This window comes from Tachyglossus aculeatus, chromosome X1, assembly GCF_015852505.1.
Source record: "Tachyglossus aculeatus isolate mTacAcu1 chromosome X1, mTacAcu1.pri, whole genome shotgun sequence".
Lineage (NCBI taxonomy): Eukaryota > Metazoa > Chordata > Mammalia > Monotremata > Tachyglossidae > Tachyglossus > Tachyglossus aculeatus.
In genome coordinates, this window is record NC_052101.1 from 86,318,294 (window position 1) to 86,332,190 (window position 13,897).

The 13,897-nt window shown below is 46.1% G+C and overlaps 1 protein-coding gene across 1 annotated transcript in view; it reads left to right on the forward strand.

Annotated features, from left to right (window-relative positions):
- The window catches only part of PLA2G15 (phospholipase A2 group XV), a 46,670-nt gene that overhangs the window by 12,267 nt on the left and 20,506 nt on the right, over positions 1 to 13,897 (forward strand). The gene's annotated exons all lie outside the window — the stretch shown is intronic.

Here is a 13,897-nt window from a genome sequence, read left to right on the forward strand (position 1 = left end):
GACTAACCCTTATTCATTCAATCATATTTGAATGCTTACTGTGTGCAAAGCACTGTACTAAACGCTTAACCCTTATCAATATCTGTTTTGGGTGGCAGATACAGTACAGGCATGCCCCATTTTCAAGGAACTTACCCCAGCTGAATCATGAAGTCTCCCCTCCCTCTCCCAGTTGACTTGCAAAGAGTTAGTGTTCATTTCAGAACAGCCCAGACACGACAACCAGGTCCTACAGGTATGTAAAATTTATATTGTGAATCCCTCTCTTCCCTCTTCCCTGTTTCTAGAGGCTCTTTTTAAAAAGGGGAGAAAAATATTGGGTGGGGGGGGAGGGGGCAGAGTTCCGAGGTCAGGAAATGTTCTTGACGGGGTGGAACAGGAATTGCCTGGAGTAACTGATTATAACTTCCAGGGTAGGACTTAAGGATCTCGGGGTATGTCAGCAATTGGTGCCAGTTATGTCCTTCGGATATATGTAATGTGGGGTGGCTGTTGCTCAGAGTATTGAGAAACTCAAATGCAGCATGGCCTTTTTTGAATAATTTGTAAACAGTTGATAGTAGCCAAACTTAGTTCTCTAGACCTCCAGCTCATTCCCTGTGCCTGGGGGAAGGCTTCCAACTGTCAATCAGTGATATTTATTGAACACTTACTGTGTGCAGAGCACTGTATTAAGCTTTGGGAACTGTAAAAGCAATGTGTAGGACTTCCTGTCCCCCTCTCCTTCTCACACCTTCCCCCTCCTTACTTTCCATCATGATGTGAGGGATTCCAGGTGTCAGAATCTGGTGGTGGGAAGAGTTGTAAGGACTAACCCATTTCTTTTAAAATGAGGCAGTGTCATTTTCCTGGACAAATCAAAAGTGTTGAGAATTTTTAGGTCTCTTGCAACTAACCCATTGTGAGGTGCCATTGGTGAACAGTAGGTTATTGTTTTGAGTGGAAGTTTCTTCCTCCATCCTCCCTACAGTGGGGTAGGGGCAGGGCTCCCACAAGGCACTCTGCCCCCACCTCCCCAGAAATGCTAGAACTCCCCAGGGCGGGGGAAGTGAGACTTTGGAGAGCTGCTGCTACTGGGGTTTGCAAGGGGAAAAGGGGATTTGGTAACTTTTCTGGGTAATATTACTGCCATCCCACATGGCAGCAGCTCTCTGGCATCTCATGCACGGTCAGGGTTCTGTGGGGAGGACCCTGGGGAAATTGCACTGATTAGCGGAGGAGCAGCATGGCTTAGGTGAATGAGCGTCGGTCTGGGAGTCAGAGGACCTGGGTTCTAATTCTCACTCTGCCACTTGCCTGCTAGGTGACCTTGGGCAAGTCACTTCTTTGAGCCTGTTTCCCTCATTTGAAAAATAGGGATTCATACCTGTTCTTCCTCCTATTTAGACTCTGAGCCCCATGTGGGCATCATCAATATGATTGATGTGGGACAGGGACTGTGTCTTACATGATTAACTTGTATCCCAGCTCTTAGAACAGTGCTTGGCATATAGTAAGTGCTTAACAAATATCATCATCATTGACTGATTAACCAATACCACAATAAATATTATTACCCTGAGGATGGCCCTGACTAGTGAAACACCTTACCTATCTTAGGCTTTAAAATTCATTGTCGCATTTGAGTGCTTACTGTGTGCAGAGCACTGTACTAAGCGCTTGGGAAGTACATAGTGGCATGCTATTACTACTTTTGTCCTTTTTAAGAGTTTCCCTTAGAAAGGGAAGCAGATGCTCTACCTAGAATTGCAAAAGGAGACTAAATTCACGTATTAAGGTTGTCTCAACCCTCCCCCGTAACTCCCCTTCTTTCTGGGTGTTTTGGAAATCAGTGATTAACCAGGTCTTCAGATGCAAAGTGAATTATCCAGTTAATTCTGTCTTATTGGCTGCATGCCCCCCCAAAAAAATTAAAAAATTAAATACATGTATTTTGGATCTAGAATCATAGATGGATTTTTTTTTAACATGGATCAAATATTAATTTCCAGCTTTTCCTTTGACTTTGTGCTGTGTAGTCTAGTCACTGTGACCTAGTTCATAGATTCACTCTTCTGGAAACAAGTCTTCAAAGAATGATTGTGTCACAGTTATGGGAGTATACAACCTCAGACTTTATCAATCATCAAGTAGTCCAACAGCAGTAACAAACCATAATTATGAACATCCAAATGAAACATGTAGGAATTTCTACTTGGACTTTGGAATTCAATGTCTCCCTCAAAAGCTGATTTCTCCTCTTCTCCCCCTGCCCCCCACTCCCACACAATATTTCTCTACTTTCTCTTGATTCCCACACCTAAAAACTTGAGAGTTGACTACTGTGACCTAATTGGATTTGTGGATTACCCAGATAACTCAAGTTCTTCATCTGCTCTGTAGGGCAAGTGATTTGATGATAGCTATATTTCTCCTGATACTTCCAGATGGTACCTAGAAATCTCATTTTTAAGAATGCAAAGTTATTCTTGAGCAAAATAAGCATGCCCATTTGTCAGTTTTTGTATGCTTTTATGACCTAGTTCATCCTGACATGAGCCTCAGTGGTATTTGTTGAGCACTTTTAGTGGTTTGTAACAGAGGAAGCACTCAAAAACCATTGATTTAGCCTCTAGCTGGTAGAAATGGCTACATCTGAAAGATGGGACTTACTCTTTAAAAAGACAGAGCATTTGTCCTGAGTGAAAAATTTCAGGCTTGGAACATTTATTAGAAAATGATGCAATAGCACAGTCTGTACTGGTGCTGAAAATAACTACAATCTTATCATGCTGGTGGGTAAGAAATGACCTAAGATTCACACACACACTCTGCCTACCTACTTTTTTTTTTTAAAATGGATGTTATGGAAAAATCTGAATCTAGACTGCTTTAGGGTGTGTGTGTGTGTGTGTGTGTGTGTGTGAGAGAGAGAGAGAGAGAGATGGACATTTTGGAAGAAGGGGATTGAAACTACCTACTTCAAATCACTCACAGAATAGCACATAGTAACCCTTCTGCTTTTACCCACACACATCTTTGTGTAGTTAGTTTGTGTAAGTAGTTTCAATCCCTTTCTTCCAAAATGTCCAAGTATGACACACAGACCTCCCAAAAGGAAACACCTTTTCTTAAAGATCAGCGTCTTTCTTACTCTCTTTGCATACAAATCCTCCAGACCATGTACCTAAAACTAGATCCAAAGATCACATTATCAAAGGACTGGGAATAGCCAGCTTTTTATATAGCTCTGAAAACTCTGGTGCTTTGATATATTGCCTTTCTGGGTCTCATGCAAGGGAAAGACAAGTTGAGTGGGATCAATGAGCTCAGTTCAAACTGAAGCCCTACAGAACAGTTGTAGTGCTCAACTTTTTCCTCTAGCTGTAAGATCCAAGCCTGTCGCACATACCAAATTAAACTTCTCAAACACTTTAGTGCCACATGAACCAGATATGGTAGCTCAAACTACTGGTGATCCCTGGCAGAACATGGGATGATGATGATGATGATAATTATTATGGTATTTAAGTGCTATGTGCCAGGCACTGTACTAAGCACTGGAATAATAATGGTCCTTATTAAGTGCTTACTGTGCAACAAGCAATATACTAAATTTGGGGTAGATACAAGTTAATCAGTTTGAACACAGTCCCTGTCCCACATGGGGCTCACACTCTTAATCCCGCTTTTACGGATGTGGTTACTGAGGCCCGGTGAAATGACTTGCCCAAGGTCATATAGACATGTAGCAAAGTCAGGATTAGAATCCAGGTCCTTATCTGTGATGCCACAGTAAGTTGTCACATTGTGAATTAAATAGTGCTGTCCATAAAAATACATAGCTATGTTTTTTTTTTTTTCCCCTCTGGGTGATTTGAAAGAAAGCACTATGTAGGGGTGGTACTGAAAGCTTGTTTTTCTTTAATGCTGGAATCTTGTCTATCTCTCTGCCGACACCCCCCCCCCCCCCCCCCCCCCCATCCTGCCTTTGGCTGGGAACTCCTTCCCCCTTCATATTTTAGAGAAGCAGCATGGCTCAGTGGAAAGGGCATGGGCTTGGGAGTCAGAGGTTGTGGGTTCTAATCCAGCACCCTCACTTGTCAGCTGTGTGACTTTGAGTCACTTAACTTCTCTGTGCCTCATTGACCTCATCTGTAAAATGGGCATTAAGACAGTGAGCCCCATGTGGGACAACCTGATTACCTTGTATCTACCCCAGTGCTTAGAATAGTGCTTGGTACATAGTAAGCACTTAACAAATATCATTATTATTATTTATTTGTTATTATCTGACAGTCCACCACTCTCCCCACCTCCAAGTCCGTACTAAAATCATATCTCCTCCAAGAAGCCTTCCTCGACTAAGCCCTCAGTTCCCCTAATCCCTCTCAGTTCTGCATGGACTATGCACTTGGCTCTGTACCCTTTAAGCACTTGATATTCATCCCACCTTTAGCCCCACAACACTTATGTACATAGTTTGTAATTTATTTTAATGTTTATCTCACTCTGGTATACAGTACTCTCCCAAGCATTTATAAAAAGTGTTCTTCACACAAACACTCAAATTGAGAGGTGCATAAAAAAGGGGTTTCTTTTTACATAGCGGACCCAAAGTGACTACAGCGTAGATATTAGAAGAATAATACTAATGGCATTTATTAAGCACTTACTATGTGCAAGGCACTGTTCTAAGCGCTGGGGAGGTTACAAGGTGATCAGGTTGTCCCACGTGGGGCTCAGTCTTCATCCCCATTTTACAGATGAGGGAACTGAGGCACAGAGAAGTTAAGTGACTTGCCCAAAGTCACAGAGCTGACAATTGGCAGAGCCGGGATTTGAACCCATGACTTGTGACTCCAAAGCCCGTGCTCTTTCCACTGAGCCACTCTGCTTCTCTAATACAGAATACAGTGACAGGACAGAATACAGTCCTGTCACATTTTTAATTTTTTTAATGATATTTAAGTGCTTATGTGCCAGGCTCTGTACTAAGCACTGGGGTAAATATAAGCGAATCAAGTTGGACACAGTCCCTGATCCACATGGGGCTCACATTCTTAATCCCCACTTTACACATGAGGTAACTAAGGCACAGAGAAGTGAAGTAACTTGCCCTAGGTTACACAGGGAACAAGTGGTGGAGCCGGAATAAGAACCCAGGTCCTCTGACTCCTAAGCCCGTGCTCTTTCCACTAGACCACACTACTTCTTGAGCTTGACTGTTCCTTCCTGAAGGAATTTCATCATATATCCTAAGGTTTCCAGATGTCAGTCCTCCAGCACCTAGAACCAGGTTCTCCACTATATTCTAAATATGTTGATAAAGATAACCCTCTTTCTGACACTTGAACCAAAAACTGTTCTCCAGAGCTGATAAGGTCCACAACTGGCGATTATGGCTATAGTTCCTGGATATGCCCAGGACTCAACTTGGAAAAGCTTGAAGGGTCTATTTCCTTGGTGGGTGGGAAGGCTTAACCAAAAAGAGTTCAGCCTCTGGATGTGATTCTTAGAAAGCTGAAGATTCAGCCCTTCCCTTTTCTTGATGCCTAGGAGTGAGGATTCTTCTCAGGTAAGTTAATTTTGGCCTGAGCTGGAGGAGGGTGCAGTAAGACTCCTCTGACTTCCACTTCCTATTTGCTTGCATAGCTCCACCTCACCAAGTTTATTGCCATCTCCCCTTCACCCCCAAACATCTACAAGCTGCTGGCTTGCACGGGGTAGTAATTACCTTTGAAGCCTAGGGAAGGCTCTTTTTTTCATCTTCCCCATCCCCTCTTTTAATGCTGTCTTACGGATTTGCTTCAGTCCCTTTGTGGCTTCAGAGGACCTTTGTTCCACCTGAGAGTGTTGGAACCTCTCTTTATTTAAAAAAAAAAAAATCCTTGGCTACAAATTCTGAGAAGGAAGGGCCAGAAGGTGGAGACTTTCTCTTCCTGCTCCTGGTAGAATTCTTTCCTTGGGCCATGATTCCTTCCATTCCACCTTTTCAGCCTCTGTGGGGATTTGAGTAGCCTTTGCCTAGCCTGTCTGGTGAACCAGTTTAACAGATGGGTCCCTCCTCCACCCAGGGGCTTGTTTCTACCCACTGACCTCTTTTTTTAAACCATATCCTCCCACTGGACTGTTTTTTTTTTTTTGAAGTGGTTAAGTTCTTACTATACACCAGGCACTGTACTAAGCACTGGGTTAGATAGAAACTAATCAAGTTGGACACTGTCCATGTCCCACGTGGGGCGCTCAGTCTTAATCCCCATTTTACAGATGAGGTAAATGAGGGAAGCCCAGGGAAGTAACTTGCCCAAGGTCCTTTAGATTGTAAGCTCATTGTGGGCAGGGAATGTCTGTTGTACTCCCAAGTGATTTGTACAGTGTTTGCATACAGTAAGCACTCAAATATGATTGAAAGAATGAAGGCTTTACAGCAGATAAGTGGCAGAGCCAGGATTACCAGGTTTGCCGCCGCGGAGGATGGCCTGGAGGAGGCCGGGACCCCTGGGACCCCCGCAGGGGGTGGGGACAGGAGCAGGTGGTTACCTGAACTTCACACCGCAGCCCTCCAGCTGTCCATCTGTCCGGCCTGCATGGAGCGGATCCCCAGAATTGATCCATATGGATTTGAAAGGCCAGAAGATTTTGATTATGCAGCTTATGAAGAATTTTTTTCTGGCTACCTAAGGATACTCACCAGACGAGCAGTAAAATGGTCCAAACTTTTGAAGGGCACCAGGAGTATACAGAGGAGTTTGAAAGGCTCGCATCTCCTCCTGCCTTCAGGACATCTCCATCTGGATGTCTGCCCGCCACCTAAAACTCAACATGTCCAAGACTGAACTCCTTGTCTTCCCTCCCAAACCCTGCCCTCTCCCTCACTTTCCCATCACTGTTGATGGCACTACCATCCTTCCCATCTCACAAGCCCGCAACCTTGGTGTCATCCTCGATTCTGCTCTCTCGTTCACCCCTCACATCCAAGCCATCACCAAAACCTGCTGGTCTCAGTTCCGCAACATCGCCAAGATCCGCCCTTTCCTCTCCATCCAAACCACTACCCTGCTCGTTCAAGCTCTCATCCTATCCCGTCTGGACTACTGCATCAGCCTCCTCTCTGATCTCCCATCCTCGTCTCTTCCCACTTCAATCCATACTTCACGCCGCTGCCCGGATTGTCTTTGTCCAGAAACGCTCTGGGCATGTTACTCCCCTCCTCAAAAATCTCCAGTGGCTACCAATCAACCTACGCATCAGGCAAAAACTCCTCACCCTTGGCTTCAAGGCTCTCCATCACCTCGCCCCCTCCTACCTCACCTCCCTTCTCTCCTTCTATAGCCCAGCCCGCACCCTCCGCTCCTCTGCCACTAATCTCCTCACCGTGCCACGTTTTCGCCGTCGACCCCTGGCCTGGAATGCCCTCCCTCCCAACATCCACCAAGCTAGCTCTCTTCCTCCCTTCAAGGCCCTACTGAGAGCTCACCTCCTCCAGGAGGCCTTCCCAGACTGAGCCCCCTCCTTCCTCTCCCCCTCATCTCCCTCTCCATCCCCCCGTCTTACCTCCTTCCCTTCCCCACAGCACCTGTATATATGTTGTACATATTTACTCTATTTTACTTGTACATATCTAGTCTATTTTGTTAATATGTTTGGTTTTGTTCTCTGTCTCCCCCTTCTAGACTGTGAGCCCACTGGGTAGGGACTGTCTCTATATGTTGCCAACTTGTACTTCCCAAGCATTTAGTACAGTGCTCTGCACACAGTAAGTGCTCAATAAATACGATTGATTAGATCCCAGGACTGAAGGTCTAGAGGAGAAACCCCATCCCTCCTGCTCCCAGAAATTTGCCCATCAACAAAACACATGCAGCCAGTCGCCTGCCCCTTGCTTCTCAGGGAAGCACGTAAGCTTTTAATAATCTGGCGGTGTGCATTCCATCATCCACCAGGGCATATGAGTCATACAACTCTGTCTCAAAACTTTTTGACCTCAATACTACAACTGAAGGTTATGTATTAACTTCCTTAGGGCCTAACTGACAAGTGAAAGTTTGATCAGCAGTCAGTCCTCTTGACCCCCCCCCCCCTTTCTGAGTACACAGTGGCTGGGGGACTGCAAAGCCTGTCGTAGTTGAATTAGATGGCTAGAACAGCTAGTGTAGCCTAGTGGAAAGAGCTTAGCTGTGCCCCTTGCCTGCTATGTGACCTTGGGCAAGTCACTCAACTGCTCTGTGCCTGTTTCTTCATCATCAATTGTATTTATTGAGCGCTTACTGTGTGCAGAGCACTGTACTAAGCGCTTGGGAAGTACAAGTTGGCAACACATAGAGACAGTCCCTACCCAACAGTGGGCTTACAGTCTAAAAGGGGGAGACAGAGAACAAAACCAAACATATTAACAAAATAAAATAGAATAGATATGTACAAGTAAAATAGAGTAATATTTCCTCATCTGTAAAATGGGGATTAAGACTGTGAACCCCATATGGGGCAGGGACTATGTCCAACCTGATTATCTTGTACCTATCCCAGTGCTTAGTACAGTGCTTTGCACATAAGTACTTAAGTACCACAGTTATTGCTATTAGCTATTTGGTATACTTATCATGCAGCCCAACACAAAAGTGCTAGGTGCCATCAAAGATTACCTGTTTTTTCCATGGAGGACTTCATTCAGGTGAGATATATAAGTTCCAGCTTTTAGGTCAAAAATGTTCCAACTTCTGTATCCAGAGCTTTGACAATTATCACAGACTTCTGCTATTCCTGGCTGAAATCTAAGATTTCCCCCCCCCCCAGGTTAGGCTTGTTTGTCATAGTGATGGGAGATGTCTTTTTGGAGGAGGCATCAGTGAGATCTGTACTTGGGGGAGGGGAGCAAAATGAGGAAAGCATCTGTACAAGAAATCCAGAGCAGTCAATCAGTTGCATTTAATGAGTGCTTACTATGTGCAGAGCACTGTCCTAAGTGCTTGGGAAAGTGCAGTATAACAGACCCATTCCCTTCCCATAGCGAGCTTACAGTTTAGAGAGGGTCCAGGTTACAAATGTCCAGTGGGAAGTGAGGCAGGGGCCAACTACACAACCTGGACCACCATGTCCAGGTCCCGCAAGTAAACCCTGAAGCCTGCCCTCAGAAGCATGTCATGTTCAGTGTCCTGGCAGGCTCCCAGTTGCCCATTGAATTTTCATGAAGTACCTGGCAGCTGAAGTGGTTTGGCTCAGAAAACAAGGTTTTTCATTTTACCCTGCATTTGGATGACTGACCAAGAGCACTTCCATATTACTCACCAGGGAAAAACCTAGAGTACACCATGACTCTGATCTGATACTTGGGCTTGAAGCTGAACCTCTTGAAGTCCAGATTAGCCCTCGCCACAAAGGTTTTTTTTTTTTTTAAATGCCACTGGAGCTGTTCTAGCCCCAGACTAAGCCCCACTTTTCCTCAGCTCCCACTCCCTTCCATGTCACCATGACTCGCTCCCTTTTGCTCTTCCCTCTTCTCCCTGCCCCATAGCACGTGTTTATATATCTATAATTCTATTGATGCCTGTTTACTTGTATTTTTGTCTGTGTGTGTCTCTCCCCATCCCTCCCACCTCTAGACTGTGAACCTGTTGTGGGCAGGGATTGTATCTATTACTGTATTGTAACTTCCAAGTGCTTAGTACAGTGCGCTGCACACAGTAAGCACTCAATAAGTATGATTGAATATGGGCTGAACAATAGCCTGAAATTTTTACAGGGCCAAGTCCCAGCAAGGGAGCCCCTTGCCTCCTCTGGTTAGAGGTAGCCATCACAGACTTGCAGTCCTGTGGCGTGGCAGAAAGAGCATGGGCCTGGGAGTCAGAGGAGCTGGGTTCTAATTTTGGCTCTGTCACTTATCTGCTATGTGTCACTTCTCTGTACCTCAGTTCCCTCTTCTGCTAAATGGGGATTCAGTATCAGTTCTCCCTCCTACCTAGACTGTGAGCCTCATGTGGGACCTGATCACCTTGTATCTACTCCAGTGCTTGATATACAAGTGCTTAATAAAATACCACAATTATTATCAATCAATCATTGGTGTGTATTGAGCACTTACTGGACTGTTTGGAAAGTACAGTAGAATTGGTAGGCATAGTCTTTGCCCACAGGGAGTTTACAAACTAGTTGGCGAGAGAGACATTGAATACAACAAAATAAAAGGGTATGTACATATGTTCTGTGAGGGTGGGAGTAGGGTGAGTGAAGTGCTTTGGTAATGCAGAAGGGTGGGAGAATAGAGAAACAGCATGGCTCAATGGAAAGAGCACAGGCTTGGGAGTCTTGAGGTTGTGGGTTCTAATCCTGGCTCCGCCATTTGTCAGCTGTGTGACTTTGGGCAAGTCACTTAACATCTCTGAGCCTGTGACCTCATCTGTAAAATGGGGATTAAGACTGTGAGCCCCATATGGGACAACCTGATCACCTTGTATCCTCCCCAGTGCTTAGAACAGTGCTTTGCACATAGGAAGTGCTTAAATTCCATCATTATTATTAATAGGGTGTGGAAATGAGAGGCTAATCAAGGAAAACTTCCTGGAGGTGACATGATCTTTGCCTTGAAGATTCATTCATTCAGTCATATTTATTGAGTGCTTACTGTGTGTAAAGCACTGTACTAAGATTTTTTTTTTGGGGGGGGTGGGGTGCAGAAACCATCTTTCCTGTGTTCTCAGGTCCCCTAGGTGAAATCCCTTGATGACACTACCTGAGGCATCCATTACTGACATTACCTGAGCATAATGATGTAGGGAGGGAAAAGGAGGGGCTCAGAAGAGGCAACTTTTTGGAAAGTCTTCTCAAAGGGACCAATCAATTAGTATCTGAGCATTTACCCTATGTGGAGTGCTGTACTAAGCACTAAACCACAAATCAGATGGCTGTGCAGACTTTCGGGATCACCACCATACTATAGGGAAGGCATGGATGTCTTGCCTCTAGTGCTATGGAGGGCTAGATGCAGAGCACACACCCAGGGCACACAAGGAAAGTACATCCAGTTCTGTTAGAACACAGACACTGCATTCCTGCAGAACCCCTTTCTCGCCTTCCTTCTCTCCTTTTCCATGCCCACTCTGATCCTCAGAGACTTCAACATCCACATGGATGTCCCTGGTGACTCTTCTGCCACCCTCCTTCTATCTCTCCTTGATGCTGCCAACCTCCTGCTCCACCCCACCTCGCCCACTCACCAACTTGGTCACACCCTCGACCTCATCTCCTACCACTGCACTATCTCCACCCTCACCAACTCTGAAATCCCTCTCTTTGATCATAACCTTCTCACCTGCATCCTCACTCACACTCCTCTCCCCTGTAAATCTATATTACTACCTCAGAGACCTCTGCTCTCTCGACCCCATTCATCTTTCTGAGCGCCTCACACCCCACCTTGCCTCCCTTTCCTCTGTACCCAATTTTGATGATCAGATTACTGCTCTCAACTCTACGCCCTCTACTCAGCTTGACTTGCTCGCTCCCCTTTCCCTTCACCACTGTCATACCACTAACCCACAGCCCTGGATCACTGCCACTGTCCGCTTCCTTCGTCCTTATGGTCGAGCTGCTGAACGCTGCTGGCGAGTCTAAACACCAAGCCAACCTTGTTCACTTTAAGTTTATCCTTTCCTGCCTTAACTGCCCTCTCCTCTGCCAGACAAAACTATTTCTCCTCCCTTATTGACACCCATGCCCATCATCCCCGTCAGCTCTTCCACACATTTAACTCCCTTCTCAGGCCCCCTGTTCCTCCCCCTTCTCCATCCCTCACCCCCAGCGATCTTGCCTCCTACTTCATTAGTAAAATTAACTCCATCAGGTCTGAGCTCCCCAAAGTCACTCCTCTCCCTTCTCCAACCCCCCTGCTCTCAACCCTCTCCGATACTCTCCCATCCTTCCCAGCATTATTCTCAGAGGAGATCTCCTCCCTCCTCTCAAGTGCTACTCCAGCCACCTGTGCTTCTGACTCCATTCTCTCTCATTTTATGAAATCTCTCGCCCCTTCCCTCCTCCCCTCCTTAACTTCCATCTTCAACCGCTCATTCTCCACTGGTTCCTTCCCCTCTGCCTTCAAACATGCCCATGTCTTCCCCCATCCTAAAAATACCCCTCTTGACCCCACCTCCCCTTCTAGTTATCGCCCTATCTCCCTCCTACCATTCCTTTCAAAACTCCTTGAACGAGTTGTCTGCACCCGCTGCCTTGAATTCCTCAACGCCAACTCTCTCCTCGACCCCCTCCAATCTGGCTTCTGCCCCCTACATTCCACCGAAACTGCCCTCTCAAAGGTCACCAATGACCTCCTGCTTGCCAAATCCAACGGCTCCTACTCTATCCTAATCCTCCTCGACCTCTCAGCTGCCTTCGAGACTGTGGACCACCCCCTTCTCCTCAACACACTATCCAACCTTGGCTTCACAGACTCTGTCCTCTCCTGGTTCTCCTCTTATCTCTCTGGCCGTTCATTCTCAGTCTCTTTTGCGGGCACCTCCTCCCTCTCTCATCACTTTACTGTAGGAGTTCCTCAAGGGTCAGTTCTTGGTCCCCTTCTGTTCTCTACACTCACTCCCTTGGTGAACTCATTCGCTCCCATGGCTTCAACTATCATCTCTACGCTGATGACACCCAAATCTACATCGACTGAACTCCTTATCTTCCCTCCCAAACCTTGCCCTCTCTCTGACTTTCCCGTTACTGTAGATGGCACTACCACCCTTCCTGTCTCACAAGCCCGCAACCTTGGTGTCATCCTCGACTCTGCTCTCTCGTTCACCCCTCACATCCAGTCCATCACCAAAACCTACCGGCCTCACCTCCACAACATCGCCAAGATCCGCCCTTTCTCTCCATCCAAACTGCTACCTTGCTGGTTCAATCTCTCATCCTATCCTGACTGGATTACTGCATCAGCCTCCTCTCTGATCTCCCATCCTTCTGTCTCTCCCCACTTCAGTCTATACTTCACGCTGCTGCCCGGATCATCTTTGTGCAGAAATGCTCTGGGCATGTTACTCCCCTCCTCAAAAATCTCCAGTGGCTACCAGCCAACCTACGCATCAAGCAAAAACTCCTCACTCTCGGCTTCAAGGCTCTCCATCACCTCGCCCCCTCCTACCTCACTTCCCTTCTCTCCTACAGTCCAGCCCGCACCCTCCGCTCCTTTGCCGCTAACTTCCTCTCTGTGCCTCGTTCTCCCCCTGGCCTGGAATGCCCTCCCTCCGCACATCTGCCAAGCTAGCTCTCTTCCTCCCTTCAAAGCCCTACTGAGAGTTCACCTCCTCCAGGAGGCCTTCCCAGACTGAGTCCTCTTTTTCCTCTCCCCCTCCCCCGCCTTACCTCCTTCCCCTCCCCACAGCACCTGTATATATGTTTGTACAGATTTATTACTCTATTTTACTTGTACATATTTACTGTTCTATTTTGTCAATGATGTGCATCTAGCTTTACTTCTATTTATTCTGATGACTTGACACCTGACCACATGTTTTGTTTTGTTGTCTGTCTCCCCCTTCTAGACTGTGAGCCCGTTGTTGAGTAGGGACCCTCTCTATATGTTGCCAACTTGTACTTCCCAAGTGCTTAGTACAGTGCTCTGCACACAGTAAGCGCTCAATAAATATGATTGAATGAATGAACTCCACTGTAAAGAAAGAACTTATGGTTTAGAACTCATCTTGGGCCCGTAGTACAGCCATTTATGACATAATAGCCCATGAAAGTGTTTTGAAACAGGAAGATTCTAAAGGCTGTCCAACTCCTCCACCCAACAATTTGAACAAATTTCTCTTTTTTGTAGTTTGCAAAATACTATATAAGCAAGGCGGGGAAATCTACTCCCAGACCCCTCTACATGGAATCCTTCCCAATATGCATCTGGGTGGAGGAAAACAAAGCATGG